At 51.7% G+C, this 26890-nt stretch overlaps 1 non-coding gene and 1 pseudogene across 1 annotated transcript; both read left to right on the top strand.

The window, feature by feature from the left end:
• Window positions 1-4977: 4977 nt before the first annotated feature.
• Window positions 4978-5055, top strand: LOC138084910 (small nucleolar RNA U2-19). The gene has a single exon (XR_011145309.1). It is a non-coding gene; the product is annotated as a small nucleolar RNA U2-19 (small nucleolar RNA).
• Window positions 5056-5214: 159 nt separating this feature from the next.
• Window positions 5215-5290, top strand: LOC138084905 (small nucleolar RNA U2-30; annotated as a pseudogene).
• Window positions 5291-26890: the final 21600 nt, after the last annotated feature.

Here is a 26890-nt window from a genome sequence, read left to right as displayed (position 1 = left end):
GCAGACTCAAGTCTGTGCAAGAAGAGGGACCTTCTAAAGGAGACAATGGGCTAGACCTACACACATGTCATGGGAGGTGATGCTGGAGAATGTTAGGGGTGTTACCAGTCAAGGAAGCTCAGACTGAGCATGAAGGCATGAGGGAGAAAAGGAAGAAGAGCCTTTTGTCCCCCAAAGGGAAAAAGATGGACCTGAAGTCTTCCAGGAGTCCCTGGACGCTCTACAACAGGTCAGCAAACCAAGGCCAGGGGACAAACACAGCTTTCCCCCTGTTTTGTAAACAAAGCTATGGGAACATAGCCACATTCATTCATTTACATATTATCTAAGGTGCCTTTCACACTGATGGCCAAGCTAAGCTGTTGTGACAGAGACCTCCTGGCCGTAAAATACTAACTCCCTGGCCATTGACAGAGCTAGTTTACAGAGCTCTGCTCCAGAACATTTCAGCCCTACAGGAGCTGGCTTGGACGTACACAAAGCATGGATGAGGGGATCTCTAAAGGGATGCAAAGACAAGGAGTGCACCCCCCATGGAGAGGAAGACATGCCCACAGTGTCTTCCTCTTACCCACCTTGGGGAGAAAAATCTCAGGTCTGGCAAAGTGAGTGTAAGCTCCATGAACTCTGGAGAGGCCAAGCTAGGGTGAGCGCCCTGCACCGGCACCTGGATGTGAAGCTATGTTTTCAGAGAAGGGAACGTGCCGGAAAGTTGTTAATAAGCGCTTCTGATGTGATTCAGGACAGGAAGCCCAAACTAAGAGAATTTCAGAGTAAAGATAAAAACCCACGGGGACAGAATATTTTTAAGAGAAACATCAAGCCTAGGGACAAACTTTCAGCTACAATTGATGGTCCAGCAGGTTCAAAGGGTGATGATGGTCCGCACTCAGCCAGGGGGCCCTGCTTCAAGGGCTTTCTTAGCACTAGATTTGGATAGCCCCATCCACTGCTGAGGTCCATTCTCTGAACCCCACATCATTCTCCTGCCCACACATGCTCCACCACCCCCACCCTCTGCACTCCACCCATCGTCTGCGAGGGTCCAGGTACCCCAGGCCTCTGGCCCTCCTTCCTCTGGTCATGCATACCTAGGAGGCCAGCAGCCCTTCCTGCCACGGAGAGTTGCAATGAGACTTTGGGATGGTTGGCCGGGGGTGGGGGGGTGGGGGGGTGACTTACTCAAAATGCCATGTTCCTCACCCTCTCTCTTCACGCTCAGCGCTCTGGCGAGTGTTTACTCTGCAGCATTCACCCACCCAACACAGTGCACGTGTCCAGCTCCCCTTGAGTGTATGAGATGCATATGGGCCAGAACCATGCCCTCTCCATCTTCATGCCTCAGCCCATGTCCAGCAATTGCTCACCTGGAGCTCAGTCGACAGTATTTTATTTTGAGGTTGTGGTGAAATCCATCCATGAAGTTCAACACTAAGAGGAAAGCCAGCCCCGCGAGCCAGACCAGGAGAAACCAGGGTGGGTGGTGGGCTCTCCCCAGTTCCTTTAATTCACTCCATCCTTGGGCGCTGCCCTGTCTCAGCCCTGGGGCTTCAGAGACAGTGAGCCTCCCCCAGGGCTGGGGGAGCCCTGATAAAGCTCCTGTGGGTCCTCATTACAGAACCGTAAGGCGTGTGTAGAGTGCTGAGGGCGCACAGATGGTGGGCCTCTGGGAGTTCAGGGGTGGGGGGACAGCTCCTCCAAGGCCACAAGCATCTTAAGAGGGTCTGTTCTCAGCAGTGGACTCTAAGCAGCTTGAGGTTGGGTGGTGGATGTAGGGGGTGGCATTCTGGTGCCTGCTTGTGCCGCCTCAAGCTCTCCTGGGGCATCGCCCCTGCAGGGCTCCACCGGGCCGAGGACTTGGCCGGTTCTGGTGGTGAGGAAAACAGAACAGCAGGCTCCCGGCTGGGAGGTGCGGCGCAGGAAACATCAGTGTCGTTGCTGAGTGCCCAGATCCTACCTCTCAGTCCCCACACAGACGGTGCCTGCGTCAGGGGAGGGGCGCTCCGGCTGCAAGCCCACCCTTCCCTGGCCTCTGACCGCTGCCCACCCGGGAGGCCCAGGTGGGGTGAGGAGGCCGCAGGGTGAGGGTAAGGGCGGCACAGGCCAGCAGGTGGGGCCCGCGAAGCCGGCAGCTGCCACGCTGCTCCAGCTTTAGCATCCTTGTCATCTAAGGCAGCTTCACTTTTAAGCAACCAGTGAAGGACAAGCACCCTGTAAATTTAGAACGCGTGATGGCTGGTAGAGTTTGGTATTCATCTTAGCACACAAGTGGGGGGAGGAGACTGGCCGCACCATCGCATCTCAGCCCACAGAGAGGCTTGCAGAAGGGAACCGTCTTCCCCAGAAGGAAAAAGGTAGCAGACCCTCTGAGGTCGGGTCCCAGTCTCCACCTCAAGGGCTGCCCTCTTCATCACTATCCCCACCAGGGCACCTCGGCCCCCACCTCTGGGCCCCCCTTCCCGTTCTCACATTTGGCTAAAAATAAAACCTCTGTTGGCAGCAAATACACCCAGTTTCCCCAGAACATAAGCTTCCTGGGAATCTAGAAAAGGCAACAGCTCTACCTCTCATGGAGCCCAGATGGATTCCTGAAAATTTGTGTCAAACCAATTTTTGTAAATCCAATCATATTCGCAGTGATTCACCTCCATCTCTGAAACACTTCCCTCCTGACCAGCTGCTCACCTGACCAGCTTCCTCCATGCGCACAAACATGCTCACCAGCAATGGGCTTGAACAAACACCAATTCAAGAGGGGGCTGCGGCCAGAGAGGGGCTTTGTGTGACCTGAATACTCATGGCCAGATTTTGCTGTGTCAGGGCTCAGGTTTCCAGGAAGCAGAGCAGATGGCCCGGTGCCCTCCTCGGCATTTCTTTAGCCCTCATCTGATTTCTTTCAGGGAGTTCTCACTAGAACCACCGTGACACCTCTCACCTGTTTCTCCAGGACATCCCAAAGTGGTCCTCTGCATGATAGATCTGCGTGAGAACTGCGCCGGAGTGGGGGAAGCGGGGAGAGGTAGGCCCAGGTTCCCTACTGTAATGTCCCCCATGTGCTGGCCCTAAAGGCAGAGTGGGGTGGCCTGCAGCAAAGCCAGGCTGGACCGTTCAGAGCCCTTGGGCAGCATGGATGGGTGAGGCAGGGGCCAGCATGGGCAGACCTGCAGTGCAGGAGGGCACCTCTCACTGCAGGACAGAAGCATCAAGGCCGCAGGCGTGGAAGCCGACAATGGTTGCTGGTGCCGGAGGAAGTGGAGACAAGTGGATAGATCCAAGGTCCAAGGCCAGTGGACTGGGCAGCGGGCGATATTTAGGGGGTCAGAGGAGAGGAAGATGACCTGGCCAGCGAGGGAGGCCCATGCCTTCAGAGTAGGGAGCCTCCCCTTGCTCCTGCTGCCGCACCCCAGGACAGAGCAGCCAGGAGTAATCCTGGGGCTCTGGCCTCTGCCTCGACGATGCTGGAGAGCTTGGTTGCTGCCCTGTCCAGGGGTGGCTACTGTTGAATAACCTGTGCGCTAGACTCCCAGGGCACAAGCAAGGCCACAGGGACCAGTCCCTGCTCCGTGACTCTCTTCTGTCAGGCGACTGTCGAAAACGTATGTGCTACATGCATGTATGTTAAAGAATGAATGGCTCCTGTTGAAATAGCCCTCATCAATCTGGACCTGAATGTCCACTGACATGTAGGAGCTTCCCCAGTGAACTTCACCAGTTTATACCAGGGTGGGTGTGTCCCCAGGTGGTCTATGCCTTCCTTAAAGGTGAGAAAGAGGAGGCATATATGCTCAGTACCCGCCCTGTTTCAAGCCCCACCCGAGGTCCTTGAACCTCATATTTCATCTCATTTTCACAGCATCATCCTCATTTTGTAGGTTAAGGAGGCTGAGGCTCAGACAGTCAATGAAGAGCTAGTTGGTGGGGTAGCTGGGCTTTGGCCTTCTCTACCATGCGGGCTCTATCCTTTGCTTTTCTTGTAGGACCACCCTGGGGATGGGACAGGCTGAACTGTCCATCTTCCTCAGCTGCAGTGGGTGCTGGGAGCCAAGCCGTCCTCCAGCACTGGGGGTGGGAGGTGCAGGGGCGGGGTGGGGGGACTGTTCAAGCTTCAGAAATCTTCCTGAGGCCATGCCCCAGACACACCCCTGGACTTAACCAGCCGTGCCACCAGCACAACCATTGGCTGGGATGGGTACACCAGAGGCCCATCAAGGAGGACAGTGACAAACCCACCTGTCAGGGAGGGGTCGCCAAGTCACTCCAGTACTAGGGAAAACCAGTGTCAGCTTTGCCCAGCCCAGAGTCCCAGGAGTGTTGGGAGGGAAGTTTTTGGTGGGCAACCCCAGGCTGAGCATGGGAGCTGTCCAGCACAGGAGGAGCAACCTGGGCCCCTTGTGGTCAGAGAATCTGAACAGCCTTTGGCATGATCTGTGATCTTGTCCTTATTATAAAAGGAATATATATTCACTGTAGAAAATTTAGAAACTACACTTATGCAAAAAGAAGAAAATTTAAAATAACCCACAATCCCACTACCCCGAAATAACTCCTGTTAACATTTTGAGCATAATACCCTCCCAGACTTTCCTATGCATAGAATATATATTTTTGGTACTAAGTGGGATCATACTGTACATTCCATTTTATAACTTTTTTTTCCACTTAACTATGTCTCATACTAAATCACTAAGTATTCTTCCACAACATCATTTTTTAATGACTGAATTAGCCAAAGAATACTAAAAGGATGGCTGAAGACAGGAAAGGAAAATTTTATAATACAGAGCACTACAAGTAAGCATTAAACAGGAAAATGCCCTTTGTCAACAAATCAGCTCTATGATTACAGAAAAATATTGTCTTTTTAAGTTTTTTCCTCTGTAGTCCAAAATCTACAATATTTTAAAAAACCAAACTTAATTAAAAGACATGACCCTCAAAAGAGAGCCCCCTTCTCTGAGACCTTCTCTTACTGAAATGGACCAGTGAGGAAAACAGCCAGTCCTGCGCATCCAAAGGTCTTCCAGGCTACCTAGGCATGTCTCTATAGTTCTGAGCAGCCAAAGAATCGGCTAACTTAAAACAATAAGGGGTTATGTCCAGAGTTGTGTGAGTAGGTCTGTGTGTGTATAAAGGCAACAGTGGGTATCTGAGAATTTGTTGTTAGATAAATGATATTGGGGTGTGGATGTACATGTATGAAAGGTAATCAATTCTGAGCAACAGTGAAAAGGTTTTACTACTGACCTTTATAACTAATACTGTGAATGTTTCTACCCTTGATCTGAGCTCAAGGGGCAGGAGGCTCCCCTTGGCTAGTGGTATCTTCAGATATAAACAATATTATTGTTCTGAAGGACTGACTTGACTTCCTCTCACAGCAGGTGTCATGGACTGAATGCTTGCATCTCCTCAAAATTCATATGCTGAAGCCCTCGTGCACGTGTGCTAAGTCGCTTCAGTCACGTCCAACTCTTTGCGACCCCATGGACTCTAACCCTCCAGACTCCTCTGTCCATGGGGTTCTCCAGGCAAGAATACTGGAGTGGGATGCCATGCCCTCCTCCAGAAGATCCTCACGACTCAGGGAGGTTGAACCTGTGTCTCCTGCGGTTCCTGTGACTCCTGCTCTGCAGGCGGATTTTTTACCACTGAGCCAGCGGGGAAGCCCACTGAAGCCCTAACCCTCAATGGAGCAGTATTTGGAGGTAGAAGGTGATCAGAGTTAGATGAAGCCTGAGGATTGGGCCTTTGTGATGGGATTAGTACCCTAACAGGAAGAGACACCAGAGTCCTCTCCCCACCATGTGAGGTCATCAAGAAAGCAGCAGTCTGCAAGCCAGAAGAGGGCCCTCACTAGAACCTGACCACACCACATCTTGATCGCAGACTTTGAGCCTCTAGAATTGGGAGAATTAAATGCCTGCTGCTTAAGCCACCCTGTCTGCACTATTCTGTCATGGCGGCAGAAGCAAGCTAAGACCTCAAGTAAGACGTGTCTAGAGTAGTTCGGGGACAGTAAGATTGCAGTCATCTGGACTTTGTCAAGCCATTCCCCAAGAGGAGACCCAGAGGGGCCGCATATGGAGGTGGGAGGAGTGAGGAACCTGAATCCCTCCTGAGTCCAAGGAGGGACTCATAGGTCTCGCAGCTTCTCTGCCAGGAAGGAGGCATGTTCCTCAAATGGGATATGAGAGCTTTGGCTGGGGTCTGCTGTTTCACAGTGACAGTAGATGAAGTGCAAAGAGCCTGGGGATGGCCCCCCAGGGCTCCTCTTGGATGAGGCACAGGCAGAGCCCCTGGGGTCCCTCCCACTGTGGTCTCACCGGGAGCCCCATGGAAGAGAGGTAAATGAATGGAGAACACGAGGGAGCTCATAGGGGTCAGAGCTGAGGCCAACTCCAAGAAGAGCAAAGGGGGCTTCCCCAGGGTCAGGAGAAATCCTGGGGCCAAACACACAGGGTTCCACTTCGAGGACCAGGGATTGGAGCCTTGAGAGCAGCTCCGCACAGACTCAGGCTCTCACCAGAGCAGGATGAGCAGGGTGCTGGAGGGGCTGAGAATCCTTCCCCTTCCCCACTCAGGTCTGGCCTCAGGATCCACCAGCAGCTCTTCCTACCACTGGTCCCCGCAGCTTGGTTGAAAACCCGAGAAGGAGATCAGCCTGGGGCAGAACCAAGGGTGACTGGTGGTAAGCTGTGCCAGCCTCAGAGCCACTGCGACCCAACAGCAGTGTCCTTGGGAGCACAGATCCGTGCTTGCAAAGCATCATGGACGCCAAGCAACTGCGGCTTCTGGTTTATTGCTTATCTTTCCTGTGCACTTTAGGGAAGCTCCTTTAGGGAAACACCAACCTGCCACGGATGAAATAAAGGTGGAGGATCTCTGCCCAGGTGGGAGCCACTTTAATAAGTGTCCCAGAGGCTGAGCCCAGGGAGAACAAGGCTCAGCGACTCAGGGTTCTGGTGACCCTGGGAGACACAGATTCCAGGTCCCACTTCTAGGTCTCCTGGTGCCTAGCGTGATCCCACACCCTGGGATCCACTTCCTGGACAGGAAGTCCAGGCTAGGGCTGGTGCAGAGCTGGGTGACTCAGCACCTCCCTCTGTCACCAGGACACAGATCCTTGCCCCCTGCCCACCCTGCACCTCCCGTCAGGCTGGGAGCAGGATGTCTGCAGTAACAACATCCCGAAGCCCCTCTTAGAAGCCAAGAACCGTTCACAGAAGCTGACTCTCCATGCTGGAAGATGTCTTGTCTCATCGGCCAGAACCAGTCACCGCTAAGAGCACAGGGCCTCCTGTGGACTGAGTGCTCAGTCTTGAGGTCAAGGTGGCCTCCCTCTCCCTGCACCAAGCCCAGGTCAGTAAGAAGAGAGAGGGCCTGGACGCCTCTGGGAGCCATCGGCCTGTGGGGCCACCTACCCAGCAAGGCTCTTCCCTGCCTGCCCTCTGAGACATCACCATGAGATGCTGCATTCAGTCTCACTAGACCTCCACCCTCTCCATCACCACCCAGAACACTCACCCCAACGTTCAGATCCACAGGTGATCTGGAGGGTAGAAAGTGGCCCCGCTGCCCCTCTGAGGTGCCTGGGCTCACAGGTCAGCTGCATGCCCACAGAACCTGGCCAGGCCACATGCTGGGAGGGCATAGGGCAAGATAGGACGGCCTGCTCCCAAAGACAAAGTCGCCTGGGTGAGGATGACCATGCTAACACAGGAATGGCCTGTGCTGGGGCCCAAGGAGGACTGCAGGGTCCACGTTTGTGGGGCCACTGGCTGAGCAGGGCTGGAAGAGTCCACACTAACAGAGGGTCCACCAGGCAGTGGGAGGGTCCCCTCTTCTTCTAGGAGCAGATGAGCCCTCCATCAGAAGCCAGCCGCTGGGGAAGGGCTGGTCTCCCCTCTGCAGGCCACTCGAAGACCCCAGCCCCCGCTGCCTGTGAACAGCAGCCACTGCTTCTAGTGGCTCCCTCCACATCTTCTTAAACAGCCAGACACCCTCTCAATTAAGTGACTTCACAGAGGGGTGGGGATGAAAAAGCACCATCTCCTTGACCCGACAGTTTGGCTCCAGAACCCCCATTATACTAATCATCACCAAACTAACACCTTTGTCTTGGGCCACATAGTCCTGGCAACACCGGTAAAACACGTGTGCCTTCCAGCAAAACGCACCATCATACCCTGTAAGTCTGCCAGCCGAGGGGCCTGCTTAAGTGTAGCTCAGCAAACACGTCCTTGTGGCCACATCAGTTCTGTCAAAGGCGCTCCATCGTGCCGATGGACAGGTGGACAAACCACATTTCCCCTGACTCTCGGGCTGCCGGCCACCGGCTTCCTTCCACTGAATGAGGCCCCAAAGGCTCTGCGAGGAGCCAGCCCATGGGCTCCTCAGGCCACACGCAGTGCAGCATTTTGAACAGAGTCCCCTCTTACCTTCTCCATCTTCTAAGAGACCCAGAAGTTGGGACACTGACCTGCTTGGCTGGTGTATTTGTCTCCAGGGGCTACCGTAACAAACTACCGCAAACTGAGCAGCTTAAAACAACGCAGTTTCATTCTTGAACAGCTCTGGAGGCCAAAAGCCTGGCACTAAGGTGTCGGCAGCGCTGTGCACTCTGGAAAGGCTTGCATCGCATCGCTTCAATTCCTGCCTCTGCCCTTACATGACCGTCTGTCTCTCTATGTCCTCTTCTCTTCGCATAAGGACACCGGTCCCTGGATTTAGGGCCCACCCCACCCCAGTAAGACCTCACTCTAACTTGATTAAAGCTGCAAAGACCCTATTCCCAAATAAGATCTCATTCACAGGTCCTCGGAGTTGGGATTTGGACGTATGAGGGCACAAAATAACTCATAGCGTAGGTCTCTCCTGGAAGGTCAAGGGTGGATGGGCACACAGTGCCAGGCCTGTCTCCCGACCTCCATCGCCTGCATGCCAGCCAGCCTCTGCTCCAGTGCCCCAGGGTGGAGTCCTGAGAGCCTCCTGAGTCCTGCTGATGTTCACATCCCTCAGAACCAAACTCTGTCTCCCTAGAGCTTGCACCCACACATCCTTTTTCTGCCTTTGAACACAAAGGGACAAACCTACTTCCTCCTCCACATGACAGGCCTTTGAATAATTAGAGCATGGCAGCAGGCCCACCCCCACCCACCCTGCCTCTCCAAGGCTCCTGGTGGCTTCAAGGGCCCACCTGTCATGTGTGTGCCCCGCCTCCACGCCCCAGCTAAGTGAGCCCCACTGGCCACCATCTTTTCCTAAAACAAGATACAGAACTGTCCACAAACGTCCCAGGGAGATGCCCCTCCCCAAACACGAACAGGGTGCCGCAGGCACGAAGCTGGGGGTGCTAGAGAGGGAAGGTGCAAGGACTCGAGACCCTGGCTGAGGAGGTGGGGTGGGCACCGTGACAGCCCCTCACCCTAGGTCGGGCTCTGGAGCTGTGATTCACCTATTCTGCAAACACAAGCCCCCTCTGTGAGAGACAGATGGAAGAAGAGCTGGTCCCAGCCAGTCTGTCAGCAAAATCTATGCCATCATATAAAGACTTCTCTCCCAGAGGCTGATAGCTCCCTGATCGCAGGTAGGGTCTGTGTATGTGCCTGGAGCTTGACAAAGTCTTGTTGAATGAATGAATGAGTTAATGGCTGCAGTGTACTGGGGGAACTGGAGGCTTCTCGTCTCTCCTGCTCTACCCTGCGGCCCCCGAGGCAGCTCGCTGCAGTCACACGGTCAATGTGGCTCTTGGGGAGATTCCACGGTCAGAGCAGGACACCCTCAGGGTTGCCTCCTCCCAAGGCCCAGTTGCCTCCTCTGGAGCAGAGCTTTCTGTGTGTGCAGAGAAAGCAGGATAATAAAGGGAGGCGGGGATTTGAAAGCTATCCAGAGCTGCCCACTGTTCTGGGGGGCAGCACCAGGGCAGTGAAGCACTAACAGAGGCTCTCAAGGCACACACGGTTCCTTTAACCCAGGAATTTCAGACAAACAAGATCAGCAGACCTTAGGCACCCGGATGGGCTTGGAAGTCTACAATTGTCATTAGACCCAGGTCGCTGCCCTGAGAAGCTCAGGTCTAAGGCTTCAAGATCAGGTGATGGCTTAACATAGCAACTCCAAGACAGCATATAATAGTCAAAGTCTGAGAGTGGCCAATATGTAAAGAGTACCCCAGAACGAATTAAAAAGAAAATTCTCCCTGGACACATAGATAAAGCACATGAACAGATAGTTCACAGAAGTCAAATGCAAATAAATAATAAACAAAATATATAATCAACCTTCCTAGAGTTGAGGAAATGTAAGTTTAAATGCTATTTTGTACGCTTAGATTGGCAAATATTTTAAGAAATAATAATAACTGATACTAGTATGGGTGCAGGATAAAGCTTTCTCACATGGTATGGGAAATTCTGTAAATACTTTCAAATTTGTAAAGCAATCTAGCTGTAATTATTAAAACTTAAGATATACATGCCCTTGGCCCCAATAATTCTTCTTCTGGGATTTTCTCCAAAAAAGCGGAAACTGCCAGGAAAATACATAGCACATGAAAATGACATATGTGCATATATGCACATGAGTTGGTCAGCATGAGCAGAGGGGGTATTTTAGGAGGGGACACTTCCAGCTAGTAGCAGAGGTCAGAAGTCACCCCAGAGAGCTGGATCTGGGGAGCAGTAAGCGAGACTAATCGCTTCACTTTAGACACTTCTGTCTTAGAAGACGTAATACAATAAATAAATAATGACTTTATAACTCATGCGACTGCATTTTTTAAGTGACTAAGGAAATGATTTCAAAATGAAGCTTTTTTTTTGTTTCTACTTCCTCTGCTCTTAAGGGTGGGGTTGCCAGATTTAGAAAATAAAAACACAGGATCCTTGGATACATTTGTGAATTTCAGATAAACAACATTTATAAAAATATAGGTGTGTCCCATGCAATATTTGGCACATACTTATACAAAAAAATTCTTTGTTGTTCATCTGAAATTCAAATTTAACTGGGCATCCCGGGTTTCATCTGGCAACTCTAGTTACAGGGGGAGGGAAACGAAAGATCTCTGCAACTCTAATTTAAATTCTTTTCTTCCAGCTCCCCCTGAAAACCTGTCACATCCATGACGATGTTTTTTTTTTTTTTCCTTCCAGTGATCACAAGCATGCACACACACACGCACACACACTCACATGTTTTGATCATCACTCGTCACCCTCCAAAAGAACATTCTCTGACTGGCACACACTGATGTTCTGCACGGTTCCTATTTGAGAGTCAGGATGTCACATCAAAGCTCCTAGAGCAGTGTCTGGGCCTTTCCCATTCTGTGCCCAAGCCCAGCAGGGCCAGGCACATGGAAAACAGTCAGCAAACTGGGGGAGACCAGTTAACGGAGGATCAGGTGTGCTCTGGAGGAAGGATGGTACCCCAGCTTCCTGCCCATTGCTTTGCCAGGTCACGCCTTTGACAAATTCTTAGCCGTGGTGGGCATCAGAGCCTGTTCAAGCTGCCAGGTGCGCCTTCTGTCCCCCTCTCTCCCAGCACTCAACACACAACGCATGAACTTCATAGTGGCCTAAGTCATCGCTTCCAAAGGTTGTTTGCATTTCATTTCATGTTATTCACTTGCTGTCATGGTGAGGAAACCCAGGACTGAGGATGGGGAGGCTGGAGCCAGGGTGACCTTGACCAGGTTATAGGCCGCTCAAACTCCTCACCTGTACAAGCGGAGGTTGGGCGGATGTTCTTGAAGGGATTTCTAAGGCTTTCTGGGCTTAAGGTCAGGAGTGTCCTCAACCTACCTCCTCCAGGGTATGCCACTCACCCACCCTCACCCAAAGCAGAGAATGTGACCACTGGCTACGGAAAAGTCCTCGGCCTTCTCCTTGAGGCCCAGACAGCTCTGCAGGCCCAGGAATCCCCTGCTGGAATCGCTGCTTAACCCACTGTCCATCGTGTCGAGTTGCGGAAGCCGCAGACGCGACATTAGCATTACAACCCACACTGATCTTTGTCAATTACGCTCCAGTATTTGAGCTCTAACCAGCTTTAAATTGAATCAGGACAAAATCATCAGAATAAAAAGAGCCCAAGCCCCAGCCTTTCAATTCCAGCACTGGAAAAAAAAAGTTATACATTTCATAATGGCCTTCTACCCCATAATGAACAGGAAAAATAAATTAGATTCCAAGCTAAGGATATATTTATGCAATTTCATTATGTGCCCATGAGCAAGCCTGGTTTTCACCAAGATAAAAATGAGCTCTCAGAAACACTCGCACTAAATAAATGGAGTGATTTAACAGCTTAACGGGGAGCGTGGAGGAGGAACTGAAGGACAATGTCAAAAATGGGAAATAAAAATAAGAGGGACATCCGATGCGCCTCCTGCACTGTGTGCCCCACGCCCGAGGTGCCAGGTCTGAGTGGCCCTCTGGCAGCATCTCTATTCTTGGAGGCCTGGGTGACCAAGGCCAGGATGGGCGGAGGGAACATGGATTCTCCCATGTTCTGCACGCCAATCTGCAGAACATCCGTCCCCTTGTCCCAGGCCCAGGGGTCAGTTCTTCAGCGTCCACACCCACTTCCAGAGACGACCTCGCTCAGCTAGCTTCTGCAATAAAACTCCGGGCTGTCCTAGCCCTTCTGGTCCTCATCACTAACCTTCTTCCTTCTTTTCCAGAAGTTCCTCTTGGTTCTTTTGCTCCCTTGTCAGGGTTACCTGACACTCCTGTGGCCCCAGCTTCAGGGCACCTCCATGCCCACGGGTTCTCTTCCAGGGCCCCTGGGCACCGGTTGCCCGGCCTTCACGTTAGCATTTCTTTTTTCCAGAAATGAAAACAAGTTCTCTGCTGCCTTTGAACTCTCTAAGAGTGTGGTTTCTTTCTTTTTTTCCCAGTGCACTCTTCACTGTGTGAGGCTCTGGAACCTCGGTGTGAGAGGCGTTGTGTAAGCGTGTCTCACAATTGTTGTGAAGGTTGACAAAATAAGGCATTTATTTTTACTCTTTTAATGCATATTTACAGAGCTGAAGGGTGTCCCCCGAAAACCCCAGTGGTATGTAGCTGGGGCAAACTTGGAGTGAGAGAGCTCTGGGACCTCTCTCAAAGGCAACGCTGCTGACTTCCGGAGGCGCCCTTTCCAGCCTCGCTGAGGGGCTCCCTGGTGCTGTCAACAAGGGTGAAGAAAAGGTCACTGACTCCTGGAATCTCAGTCTTGGGGCACCTTCTAGGGGAATCTCCCTCTTCACAGGTAAGGATACCAAGGCTCCGAGAGACCAGGGAGGGATCCCAGCTCATCCATGTGGGAGGGGGTCTTCCATCAGCCTGCCCCACAGAAATATCATGCCAAGCACATGGATCACTACATGGTCTAGCAGTCACATTAAAATTTCCCCCAAAATGGTGAAATTAACTTCAAGAATGTATTTCATGTAACCCACAATATTCAAAGTATTATCAGGTCCATATGCATTCCACATAAGAAGTTACACATGCGATGGTCACATGCTTTGTCAGAGCGCTGCATTTTGAAATCCTGCCTGCATTTTATGTCCACAGCTCATCTCTACCTGGACAGGCTACCGGCTGGCAGCCTCCCTCTCGGGCGAGGGCAGCACAGAACTTCTTCACATCACCATCTCACTTACAAACAGCTCCAAGCCTAAAAGACAACCAGGCAGGTTCAGGCAGCTGCCAACCGGTACAGGGAAATACAGCCAGTGCTCAGAAGGCATGTTTACAACCTTCACCATTAGTGATTTTTCCAAAATCGCCATGAGACCATAATGAAGAACCACCACCACCACCACGACTCTTCGAGTATCTTCTGTGTCAGGAACAAAGGACTCTGCAGGTGACATATGGGCGCATCCTCTGGATAGCGCTGAGAGGCAAGTACTATCATCGCTGTGACGTCCCATCAACAGCAGAGGCTGAGACGGGGCTGCCGCAAAATCAGTGAGTCAACAGGTGTCAGGGAGCTGCAACGTCGATGTTTATCAGCCTCTGAGGGCAGAAACTCCCCTCCTTACAGGAATCCATTTAGAACCAAACAGGCACCAGATACCCTGCTTCTCACTCCCGGCAGCCATCAGCTACTCGACACGGGGCAATACCAAGACCCTCCTGCTTTGACACGTTCCCTCCTTTCCCAAGGCCTCCAAGGGGAAGAAATAAACAAGCAGACAGATAAATACCAACGAACGAAGATAAATACCAACAAAGGAAGATGAGACGAGCTGTGAAGATTAAGCTGCCAATGGAGCCAGCCTCGTGGTCTTAGGTGTCAAGCCCATCAGCTCATTAGTGTAGATGGAGCTGGAGTTCCACAGCCTAGAGTGATTCCTGGCTCCTGCCCAGGGAAAATGCAGAGTGAGTGGATGACCAGCAAAGACACAACCAGTGTCCCTATAAGGGTGCACAGACGGGGGGAGCACCAAGAAGTCTGCTGAAGACACCAAGGAACAGAGGGACTCGAACACCCTCCTTACCCCCGCCCTCGGCTCCTTCCACGCCTGCGAAGGTTGGGGTCGAGTCCACAGGGGCTGGCTGTCATCCCCACAGCTGCCCCACGAGCAGGTTTGAGGAAGCTGTGTTAGCTGGTGGCTGGCTGGCAGTGGTGCCTGGACCCAGCCCCAGCCACTCGCCATTTCAGCAACGCCTGCTCAGGTTTTTGTCTCTCCTTGTGGGTCAGGTGGGGCCCTACCTAGTCGAGGAGACAGCATCGGCATCAGCCCCTGGGATGCTATACAGTTCAGGATGCGTGCTGCTCTGCTGTCACATGGTGGTAACTGGTGTGGGGGCAGGAGGCCTCGAGGACCCGCGGGAAAGGAGGGGTTCTCTCCTCTGTGGCTGGGGAGCTGACGTGGAGAAAGGAGCGAACAGCAGAGAGGGCACGGGGCCTCCCCAGGCTTCAGGGAGTTCGCTCCTCCCACTGGAGCTCCTCCACCCTCCAGGCCTCCCCACTGCCCACTGCCCTGACACCCTGAGAACCCCCCGCAGGCACCACACCCACCACAGCCACCAGGCTCCCAGCAGGCAGCACCCGGCGCCTTCCTCGATGGCCCGGGGAAGGGTGTCCGCCTGCCCCTGTCGGCGTCCCCAAGCCACCCCCTCAGTGCTCTTACATAACTCGGGTCCTTCCCCACCCACGAGCAGCGCCGTCCTCCAAGTCCCCCCACCTTCTAGACACGGGGGTGTAACATCTGCTCACACTGCTCCCCTCCAAGAGAACACCGTCCCCCACACACCGCACCCCAAACTCAAACACTGCCACCCTCCCCCAAAGCCGCAAGGGATAAAAAATAACATAAAATAAAAACATGCTACCACTGCCACCCACCACATCATTAAGGACAAAAAAGAAAAAGAAAAGTCTTCTACAAATAAAACTCTTTCCTTCTTGTTCTAGAAAAACAGTAACGAATCGGGGGGTGGGGGTGGCGGGAACGCAGGGAGGGAGCAGACGAGAGCTGCTCTGCCTTTTCATCTCCATTGCTGAAATCATCTTTGATATTTCTTATTTTTAAAAAAGAAAGAGAGAATTCCACAGAGGTGCAAGTGCGGGCTCCCAGTACTCCTACTGCGAGCATTCATGTGGGCAAAGGGTATTAGAATTCAGTGCCAGAAAGCCACATCCGGGGGGTTCCCAGTTGCCCCTGCCTTCATCTTGTTCCCCTCCCTGCAAAGGAACACATCCAGGGGAACAGAGGAGGGGCCGTGTTTGGTTTCAGATCAAGAGGCCAAGATCTGCACTGCTGGCACCCTGGCAAGATGGGGAGCGCAAGGGAGCGCAACCCAGGGATGCACCAAGCTGGCCGGGAGGCATCCTGAGCCTCCACACACTTCCCAGCAGCCCCCACCTCAACCTCGAGGCAGAGGAACCCGGCTCCTGTGTCCTTCCAGCCAGCTGAGTGCTTAATGCCTTGATGCCTGCCTGCCCTTCCAAACTCTTCCATGAAAGCAAGAGGGAAATCTGTAATTTTCCCCCAGGAGACGCTGTCTAATCCACTTCCCATTATCCAATTCAGCCTTACCGTGGAGACCATGGATCCCCTTTCTGTGTGTTCTCAGCTGCTCCATGTCCTCACTGCCCGCGTCTGGATGCCCCCACCCAGCTGTATCCAAGAGTCCCTCTGGTTCATCGTCTGGGTGCAAAGTCACCTCCCTTCTCAGTCACCCAGTTTATTGCACTGTCTTTGGGAGATCTTTGTGGGCATGGACACCTCCCCTTTGATTATTCCTATATAGCTAACTGTGAGTGTGCACACATGAGTGTATACTACACGCAAAAGCCATCATGTTACAATTTAGATAAATCCCGAATGTGTGGGATACAATTTACAGATGTGCATAATGACACATTTAAAGAAAATCACCTTCAAGAGGTTTATAGGGGGTCCAGGAAGGTCACGGCTGCAGTCTGGATCTCAGGGAGTCCTTATCTCCCTGGATGTACATTCCCACTTGTCGCCACTCCTGAACCATGAGTGTGTGGCAGGAGAGAGTGCAAACCCCAGGCTGCTTTCTGGCCAAAACGGAGGGATCCAACCCTAGAAAGCTGTGTTTATGAAGGACCTATCCGGTGTTTCACAGTCTCCCCCTTTCAGTCACAGGGATAGACAAACGACCTTCATCCGCTGAAATGTTGTCATCAAGGTCCCAACAGCTCCCAGCATGGTCCCTGTTGCACACTGAGCTCCTCTAGTCTCTGCTCCAAGCCCTCGGGTCCCAGCACCCAAAGAGCGAGCTCTCTAAAGAGGGATGACTGATGGCTTGCTCGAGCAGCTACACCAAAAGCAGGGCATCCCTCGGTTCCCTCCCGCCTGCTGGTGCTCCCAGCTGCCGTATCCTCATAGCTAAGGTTCACTTCATGGCAGGCCACCTGCTCAGGGCTGAGAATGGAAGCTGGATGCTGGGCAGTGCCCTCCCACCAGGGAGACCCTCACAGGCCAACCCTTGTGATGGAGAACAACAAAGAATGACGACAAAACAGGAAAAGGAGTGTTCCCGCAGCCTAGTGGCTCAGAAGTTACAGCATCTGGAGGGTCCGCATCATTCCTTTTCTCTTTTCTATTAAAAATCTGCTGCTTGGGGGAGGGAGTCAGAGAGGACCAAGCATGGAGGACTCATAGGAGCAAGTCCCCAGACAGGCTCTCTCACTTCCTACTTGGAATGGGGGTCCATTTGCCAAAACAAATCTGAAGCACAGGCAGGAAATGTTCACTTTCAGAGAACATCTATGTGGTGAAAAACAGAGGAGACATCCTTTTTATTCCAGTCAAGCAGCTGCTTGTCCAACGCTGACAGCAAGCATGAGGCCCACAAAGGAAGGCAAAGGAGAGATGGGCCAGGAGGCTCCAGGGGGGGCTCGGTGGACAGCAGAGAGGTATGGAGGTGCTCCACCATGGGGCTCCTCCAGAACAGGCCTGAGTGCCCGGCTATACCCAAATAGGCCCACCCTTGCCCTCAGATCCCCCTCTCTCTCCCTCTTTCTCCCAAAAAAGGACCAGCTTCATTTGAGATTCCCAGAGCTCAGAAGTCCAAGCAAGCATCTTGCCTGGGGTGGGGAGGGGCAGTAGGGAGCAGTGGCTCCCTTCCCTCTCCAAAGGGCTGCCACAGCCCTGGGACATGGCTCTATCACCACCCCAAAGCTGTGGGTGTGCCCAGGATAGGGGTACAGACGAATCCAAAAAAAAATGTGCTGGTTAAGTAGCACTAGGTGCTAGAGAAGGGGCCTGGTTGGACCCACTCCCCATCCCTGGGTTCATGTGGTCCCCAGGAAGCCCCTTCAGCTCCCTGGGCCTCCATCCTCCTCTATGAAGTTGAGGACACCCAGCTTCTTCAGCATGGCACTGTCCCTCCACAGGACCCCTCTAAACCTGAGAATGTATCCTGTTCACATCTGCAGCTTTCTTACATCTTTGGGCATCTCTTCATCCCAATGCCCTGGCACACAGTTGGTGCTCAATAAATATTTGTGAAATGAATATAGAAATGTTTCCTTGTTGCATTTCATTTTATCCTCATAAAAACCCTGTGAGCTAGCAAGAGCCCTCATTAGCCTACTGGGGACAATCATCGTTGTTGCAGGAACGGACGCAGTTGACTGTAGGAACTCTGTTTACATGATTTCATTTCTTTCTTTCCTCCAGGCCATGAGGTGGTATGATTATTATTGATGTTTTGCAGGTGGAAAAACTGAGGCTTGGGATGGGGAGATGCACTGTCTGAGGTCCCTTGACCCCAGATCAGAACAGATGCCTATTTCAACCAGGCCAGCTTTTGCCTACTTTCCACGAAGGCTAAGGGAAGACTGCTGGTGAGCAAGAGAAAACAAAGCCTCAGGTTTTCACCAGGGTCTCTGGGTTCTACCAAGCAGGAGTGCATCTTATTTAAAGAGTCCTAAGGGAGGCCCTGGAATGACATGAGGGTGGACGGGGCTCAACCTCCAGGTGGGAGCCCGTGATGCAGAAGCATAGCTGTCAAACTGGCTGTCGCCCACTCCTCCAGGGCAGGGGGAGTCCCGCACAGCCCCAGGACTGAGCAGATGGTTCCTCCCTTTTCCACTGCAGACAGGCAGGGACACAGCTCAATAGAAGTCCAGCCAACTGCAGCTCGGAGGCAAGCAGAGCTCAGGTTTCTCTGGAGACTTGAGAATGATCTCTCTGACACCAGTGGACGATCTAACCAGAAGACTCTTTAAGGAGATCATGCAATGGTTTGTGTCTGTGTTGAGATGCGGCAGTAACTGCAGACTGCAACCCAGAGGGAGGCTTTGGGGGACACCCCAGGAAGATGAGGGGGGCTTGGCAGAGCAGACCTGTGGCTTTCCTGTAGCGCTGAGGGACAGGGAGCCCCCAGGAGAGGATGTGGCAGAGAAATGTAAGAGAAAGCAGATTCCTGCTTGCATTTCACATCCCTGTCCCTCAGGAGGGAGAGGAAGGGAGAGGAGACAACATGAATATTCCTTCACCATGTGGCCCAATATCACAGCTGAGAAGGCCCCACAGCTGTGGGCACAAGCCTCTGCCTGGCAGGGCTAACTTTAAAAATAAGAAGAGTTGAATCATCATAAAAAGTAAGAATTTTCCAGGCTCAGAGACATGACAGATGAAGCAGTTTACCTAAAAAGCCCTAGTGTTCTGGGAAGAACACACACACACACACACACACACACACACACACACACACACACACACAAACCCCAGACTGTGGAAAACCAGCCTCCACAGCAAAATGAAGACATATTGACTGCCCCTGCTGGGCACCCCTGAGAGCTCTTGGGTACTCCCCCCACAAATCCTTCATTTATCTCTATCTTCTGGGCTCTACACTAGCAAAAGTCTACATCAGAAGAACAGGTCAGAGACAGGCCAGGGCCTAGTCAGGCTTAATGATCCTGAATACTCTACAGAGTGCTTGGAATGAAGGGGTCCAGTACCAGAAGGACAAGAATGTCAGAGAGCAGAAGCATCTCTACACCAGAAGCATCACCATGAAAGCTTGAATAGTAAGACAAACTCTCATAAAAGGGGCATGGAGCCCTACCTCTTCCATAGGAGTCAGCTCATGAACCAGTGGAGAAATGAGGACTGATGGAATTGAGTGGATATGATGCAAGTAAAGCCAAACTAAAAGAGTAAAACAGAGTCCCAGAGATCAGGGGAGAACGTTCCAAATGCGAGTCCACATGCTTACTGCAGGGAAGCATGGCGTATACGTGTCCAGCACCCAGCCTGGAGCTGAGGACTTCATATTTACTGAAGCAGAGCTACATGTCAATATTACCTGTAGAATGGCTGAGAGACTAAGGGGGTGGATGGACGCTCAGCCCAGACTCACAGATGGAGAGGTGGATGATGCCCTATTGACATCAGAGGAAGCAAATGGAGCTCAGAGTACTGAGAACATGACTTTGTAATTCAGAAGTTCTCAAAATCTAGCACCTGGTATTCTAGATCAGTGCTGCCCATTAGAACTTTCTGGAATGGTGACTCTAATATGCTGACCCTGAGTCATATGTGGCTATTGAGAACTTGAAATGCGGCTAGTACAACTGAGCAACCGAATCTTGGGTTTTACACAAATAGTCACAGGCAGCTCCACAGTGGACAGTACTGTTCTAGAGTTTCTCAACATACCTTTGCATGTGCTGATCCTCCTTGGGTGGCTGTTTGGAATACGGGCCACCTAAGGGCAGTTGGGAAGGGTGACTTTTTGAGAAACTGATATCAACACAAGCAGGGCCATTATTTTTATAAAATTTTTGTTAGATTAAACAAACATTGCTAGTCTCTCTCTGAGAAAATTATGTGTTTGTTTTTCTTCTTTTTATTTGCTTTTGTACAGTTTGATTAACAGTGGAAGTACCTGCTCTTTAAAGGTTTGGTTTAAATTACGCCATGGAACCATCCAGACCTTCTCTGTGTGGGAGTAGCTTAAAAATTTTCTATCTTCCATGCAAACTGGTCAGTTTTGGTAAGTTAGATTTCTCTTATTTCTTGTATTTCTCATGCCTTCTTTCTCTTAACCTTGATTCTGCTAGCTAGTGGTTCAGCTATTTACTTTTTCAAAAACCAGCTTTTTACCTATCAACCCCATTTTCTATCTGTGACTCATATTCACTATCTATTAACTTCATTAATGCCTTCTTTCTGCCTTCCTTCCATTTATCATTCTTTTATTCTTTCTGTTTGAGTCATATATTTAATTCATTTAGTTCTAATTCTCTCTTTTGTGGACTGAATTTTTAAGGACATGAATTTTCTCTATCCCTCTCCCCTTACTGCCACCAGGCACAGCTGGTCCCTTATTGTGGGTGCTTCATACACCCCTCTGGGAGTCTGCCCCTCTTGTGATGTATTTGCTGATAGCGAGTCCCTCCCATTGGACTGGGTTCCTCAGAGTCAGGGTCTTTAGCAGCTCTGGACATCTAGCACCTAAAAGTGTCTGACACACCTAAAGGGAAAGGGGAAGTCACTCAGTCGTGTCCGACTATTCGCGGCCCCATGGACTGCAGCCTACCAGGCTCCTCCGTCCATGGAATTTTCCAGGCAAGAGTACTGGAGTGGGGTGCCATTGCCTTCTCCAACACACCTAAGGTCATCAGTAAATACAGAAAACATGGAGTGATAACATTGTGATAAGTGTAAAGCCCACATTTGAGCATTTGTCCTATGCCAGGCACAGGGCTAGACGCGCAGTGGACATCAATTCTCTTGTCCTAAGTCAACTCCACGGGGAGGGTTTTGCTCTCCCTCTTTCACAGTGTAGGAAACGAGGGCTCGGGGCAGTTAAGGACTTTCCCAAGTCACAGCTCTCAGAACTCATGAACCCAATGCCTGTGCCCTAAGTGCTGATTTCAGGAAGCAGAGGGTGGTGGCCTGTATGAAACGGAGAGTGGCCACGTGGCCCTGCAGTCAGAGTGCAGGCTTGGGTCTGAAGCCAGATCTACCACTGTGAGCTGTGGCACTCAGAGCAAATAATTGAACTTCAATGTGCCTCGGTTATTTCATCTCTAAAATGGAGAAAAATACCCATTCCCACAAGACTGTTGTAAGAATTAGACGTAGACATAAACACCCAGTACCATGCTTGGCCTGTGGTAAACGCTCAGGAGCTAGTGGTGATGGTGATGGTTATGATGGTCATTATGATGGTGGTAATGATGGTGGTGATGGTAACAACTGTATTATCCAGTATTCCAATGACCACAATGCCACCAAAACCCAACATCACACAGTAGAAACAGGCCCTGTGAGGAAGACAGTTGGCTTCACAGAGCACTGCTCTCGGGGCCCAGGAGGGGAGGCAAGGCCAGGCTGGACACGAAGTTGGCAGGAGGGCGCACAGCATGGGCTGCCCAGCATAAGGCCTGCGGGAGAGCTCGGGGTAGCACAAGATGAGCGTAACACAAATGAGTGACGGGAGTAGGAGTTGTACACACATCCAGAGTGGGTGGAGAGAGGAAATTAAGTATACAAATTAGGGATGATATGAAATTAATGGCTACTTAAAAAACGCATGCTAATTTAACATCTTTGTAAGCACGAAAAAATATGAACTAGAAAGAAAAGACTGGCAAAATATTTACTGACAAAAGGCAAAATAAGAAAATATTTGAAAAGCGTGTAGCACATGAATAAACGCCTTGAGGTGGCAATTCCCTAGGAAATTCGTTTTCTTCTGCAGGCACGGAGTCAACCAGAGCAGCTGGGTGGTAAGGGGGACGGAACCAAGACCTTTCCTCCTCAGGGGCTGCTGTGCATTGAAGGCTCAACTTTGTGCCTCAGCCCAGAGCTGAGGTTTTCCACGCCCATCTCCATCATCCTTGGAGGACCCATCTAGGAAACTAAGACAAGAGAGTGAGCCACGGGGCTGGCATTCATACCCAGGCAGTGCAGCCCCCAGTGCCCAAACTCTTAGCCACTGTGTGGTCTGCTCTCCTCTCCCCAGTGCTAAGGGAAGGCTGAACTGGCCACCCTCCAAACGCTGAGAAGACAGGAGTCTGGCCACACATGGCTTCCATCCCAGGACATTCCTCAAGAGACGGCACCCGAAGGGCTGTGAGAGCAGAGAGGCCACTGGGATAAGTCTTGGCTGCTGGCTGGAGGCACATGTCTCATACACCACCAGATGAGTGGCCGTTGGTGAAGCATTTTCAAAGCAGGCTGAAGAAACGTGTCTTTAGCAAAATTGGGTTCGGCTGGCTCCGGTATAAACAGAGTCACGAGGCCAAAGGGAGGTCTGCAAACGTAAACAAAGACCAGAGCAGAGGCTAGTGTGTGGGCAGGAGAGGCATTTCAGGGGAGGTCCCCCGGGCCACCTGAAGGCCCCAATCTTGTTTAATATCCAAGTGAATGATCCAGAAGACAGCAAGCAGGTTGGGAGCAGATCTGTCAGGGAACAAGCAGGCGGGTGCTGCAGTTTGCAAGGGGTGCTGGTGGGGGGAGCTGGCAGAAATGACCTGGAGGGAAGGTAATTGTCTCCCAAATACACTGAGATTCAGCTTTGAAGGAAAACTGTGAACGCTCAAGTCTAAGAGAAAAAGAAGAACCTGGCTTGAAAGAGATATTTATTGAGAGGAAGAAACTCGGGAAGGAGGGACAGGGCCCCATGAGGTGACTGGGGACCCTGTACTAGACGAGCTTGAATGCAATAAGCAGGCATGACTCGTGTTTTCAGCTGTTCAGGGGGAGGAAAAACAGTCCCTCAGAGGAGGTGGAGAGCAAGCTGCTCAGGGACGTCCCCTGAGGCCACACTCAGCCCGAGCCGCCTTAGTAACAGAAGCAAGCAGATGATCAGATTCAGGGAACAGGACAACCAGCCTGTGGGCAAGAACCCATTAAACATCCGTCACTTAGCTTCCCGGGACTGACCCGGAGGAGGGAACATTGTGGAAGGTCGGAAGGCTGGACACAGACCAGGGCAGCTGGAGGGTTGGGATGTGGGGGCGGGCTGGAGCTACAGGGGTGGGTAGATTCTTCCTAAGAGGAATCTCCTCAGGCCTGGCCCCCCAACCCTCTGCCCGCCTGCACCTGAGCTGAGACGCTGCAGTGGGGACGTGTCTAGAAGCTTGATTCGGCTGCCTGAACAGCGCCAGGCCTCCCTGCTCAGCCTGTTTGGTGCTTGGGAGGAAAACGAAGTCGTCAGCTCCGGACACATTTGGAAATTTACTGAAGCAGCCATTTCACACTGCCTTGTGGTGACTGGGTTAGTCATCCAGTTAACCACATACTCCCAGGGCCCCCCGTGTGCGGAGGCTGCGTGGGCCTGCTGGGAGCGTGGGGGAGAGGGCAGTACAAGAGGGGGTGCGCAGGCTGGGGCTGAGCCCCACGCACAAAGGAGTGGCAAAGGACTGACAGAGAGCAGGGCGAGCTGGGGATACAGGCGGAAGGGGTGTGGTGGGGGCAGCTTCCATGGAGCAAGACCCCTGAGGCTGAGAGGCTGAGACAGGCTCTCCACAGGCATTAACTCTAAATTCAACTGGCCCCTACTTGGTGGAGACTTCTGGGAGGCAGGAGCCTCTGTGCAGAGTGCCTGGACTGCTCAGGAGCGTCTTACCCTGAGACCCAAAGAGAACCCGTGGGGCTGGCCTCAGGCCTGAAGCCAACAGTTTGCCCCAAGTATCAGACGGGCAGGGGCACTCAGACGACCTCTACTCTCTAGCATATTGCTTGTGTGCTTACTGGAAGTGACCTCCTGAGGACAGGGAGTTTTCACAGCAGTTTTTCACTACCTGACACTCTGATACCTAAAATACTACCCAGCATATATTAATTCCTGGTAATTACTTGTAGCAATGGATGAATGAAGGAATGGGTGGATGGGTGGGTAGATGGTGAATGGTGGACGAATGGATGGATGAAAGATCGACGGTGAATGGATGGATGGATGGAGTATGGACAGCAGATGAATGTGAATGGATGAAGGATGAGTGGGTGAGTAGACGGTGGATAGATAGATGATGGTTGGGTGGGTAGACAGTGGATGGATGGATGGCTGATACATGATGGATAGATGGAGGGTAGATAAATGGATGGATAGGTGATATATGAGGGCTACCCTGGTGGCTCAGTGGGTAAAGAATCCAGCTACCAATGCAGGAGACATCCCTGGGTTCGATCTCTGGGTTGGGAAGATGCCCTGGAGGAAGAAATAGCAACCCACCCCAGTATCCTTACCTGGGAAATCCCATTAAGAGAGGAGCCTGGAGGGCTATAATCCATGGGGTCGCAAAAGAGTTGGACACGACTTAATGATAAAAAAAAAAACAGCAACACAGGTGATGGGTTAATGGATGCAGGGGCCCTCTGCCGCATCTTCAGGAATTCCTTGAACATCAGGTTCCCGGTGACTGTGCCCACACCATCACTCCCCTTCCCAGCCCCAGGAGAATTAAGAGACTGGGCTGAAAGGGTCACTGGAGAGTCTCTGAGACTAAGCAAAGCATGTGTGCGCGTGTGCTCAGCTGCTTCAGTCATGTCCAACTCTTTGCAACTGTATGGACTGTAGCCTGCCAGGCTCCTCTGTTCATGGGATTCTCTAGGCAAGAATACTTGAGTGGGTTGCCATGCCCTCCTCCAGGGGATCTTCCCGACTCAGGGATCAAATCTATATCCCCAGGGTTTCTTGCATTGCAGGCAGATCCCTTACCCACTGAGCCACCCAGGAAGGCTGGAAGATGCTAAAGAAGATGCAAGAGGCTGAGAAAGCCTTGCCCAGCTCTTGCGAGGATCAGATGAAATAATATACATGGAGGTACTTTGTAAACTACAGAGCAGTGTACACGTGTGAAGCATTTATGCTTTATTCTCCATCCCTCAAAGACTGAAGCATCTTCCCTCTCCTCTGGTGGAACGCATGGAGAAGGCAGCCACTGCCTTCCGACTGTACCCTTAGGATGTGGCCAGAATGCTGTGAGTACATCACTGTGCTTACAAGGGACAGTAGGCAGCTAATGAGCAACTACTGACCACCTGGCCCCTGCTGTGTCCAGGGACATCAAGGGACCATAACTCATGGTGGCTCTTGCTTTAACACCAAATCTAAGATGCCAGGTAGTTCTGCTCACGGCAGCATCAGCCTCACCAGGGCCAGCCAGTCCTGACACTTGTCTTAAATTGTCACCCCTGCCCCTCACCTTCCCATTCACAGCGGCGTTGCCAGCTTACTGACTACAGTGGGGTCTTGCTGAGCTTAGATCTATGCTGAGGGCTTTACCACACTAGCTCATTTTCTCCACCCAACTAACCTGCAATGGAGGGTGATTGATCCCATTTCACAGATGGGAAAACTGAGGCTAACAGGGATTAAGTAACTGGCCCACAACCACATATCTGACCGAAGGTGAAGCTGAGACTTAGACTGAGGCCTGCTTTTACACATTAGGGTCCCCATCAGCTAGACCTAGGCAGCTCTTGGCTGTTCCCCATATCAGCTCCACCCTCAAAGGACCATGCTCCCAGGAATTAAATACACCTTGGACCATGACTATTATTCCCAAACAGGTGTCTCAGAGTGCTTTCGGGGTCTGGGGCCTAGGCTTAGAGCACTCTACGGTGACTACTCTGAAAAGCGCCTTTTGGTCATTTCCCATGTACTTCCTTGGGTTTGGGGTTCACCACAGTAATCAAGGGCCCCAAAGTGTCAGGGTTACAGTATGGGGTTTCCCAAGGAGCTGTTGGGAGGAGAGCCTGGTCCATGAGGCAGACGTCCTCGAACTTGACCAACTCAAGCACTGCAGGAGTCCTTTCCTCATCCTGGCTCACATCACAGACCAGCGACCAGCACCCTAGGGGCAGTCCCCAGCCCTCACTAGGGAGGGGGCGCACACTCGTGGGGACTCAGGCCCAGGGTGGACCCAGTCTGCCATCCCTATATGCGCCCAGTGGCACTGGTATTGTCCCCTGGTATAGGGATGTGGGGCCACTGGGTCTCCCACGTGCACTGGTCCCACAAAATTCAAGTTGTCTCCTAGACACGCTCTGTAATGGATAAGGACACAGGAGATGGGCAGTGGGCAGTGGGCAAGTTGGCAGGTATTCAGCAGCCACCAAAGGCCACCAAGGGGCAGATCAATAAGTCTTTGAGATACACATTCGCAAATTCATTAGTGAAATAAATTCTCCCCCCAGTTTGAGATCATGTTAAAGAATCATTTGTTAATTCCTTTTTCTTTCTATGTGTAAGAAATGGTAGAGAGGCCACAGCTCCTGGGAACTGAGATGAGAAGCCCTGAGCCTTCGCCTGCCTCCTCAGTTTCCCCACTGGTGGAAGAGGGTGAGTGCCTCTCAGGCCAGGGTTCCACGGGTCTTCCTAATGTCTGTCTCCTCTCTTGAGTATTTGAGTGTTTTCTTTTTTCTTCCTCTCCCCTTGAAAAATCA

This window comes from Capricornis sumatraensis, chromosome 8 (genome assembly GCF_032405125.1).
Source record: "Capricornis sumatraensis isolate serow.1 chromosome 8, serow.2, whole genome shotgun sequence".
NCBI classification, from domain to species: Eukaryota; Metazoa; Chordata; class Mammalia; order Artiodactyla; family Bovidae; genus Capricornis; species Capricornis sumatraensis.
This window is presented reverse-complemented; position numbering and strand designations above follow the sequence as displayed.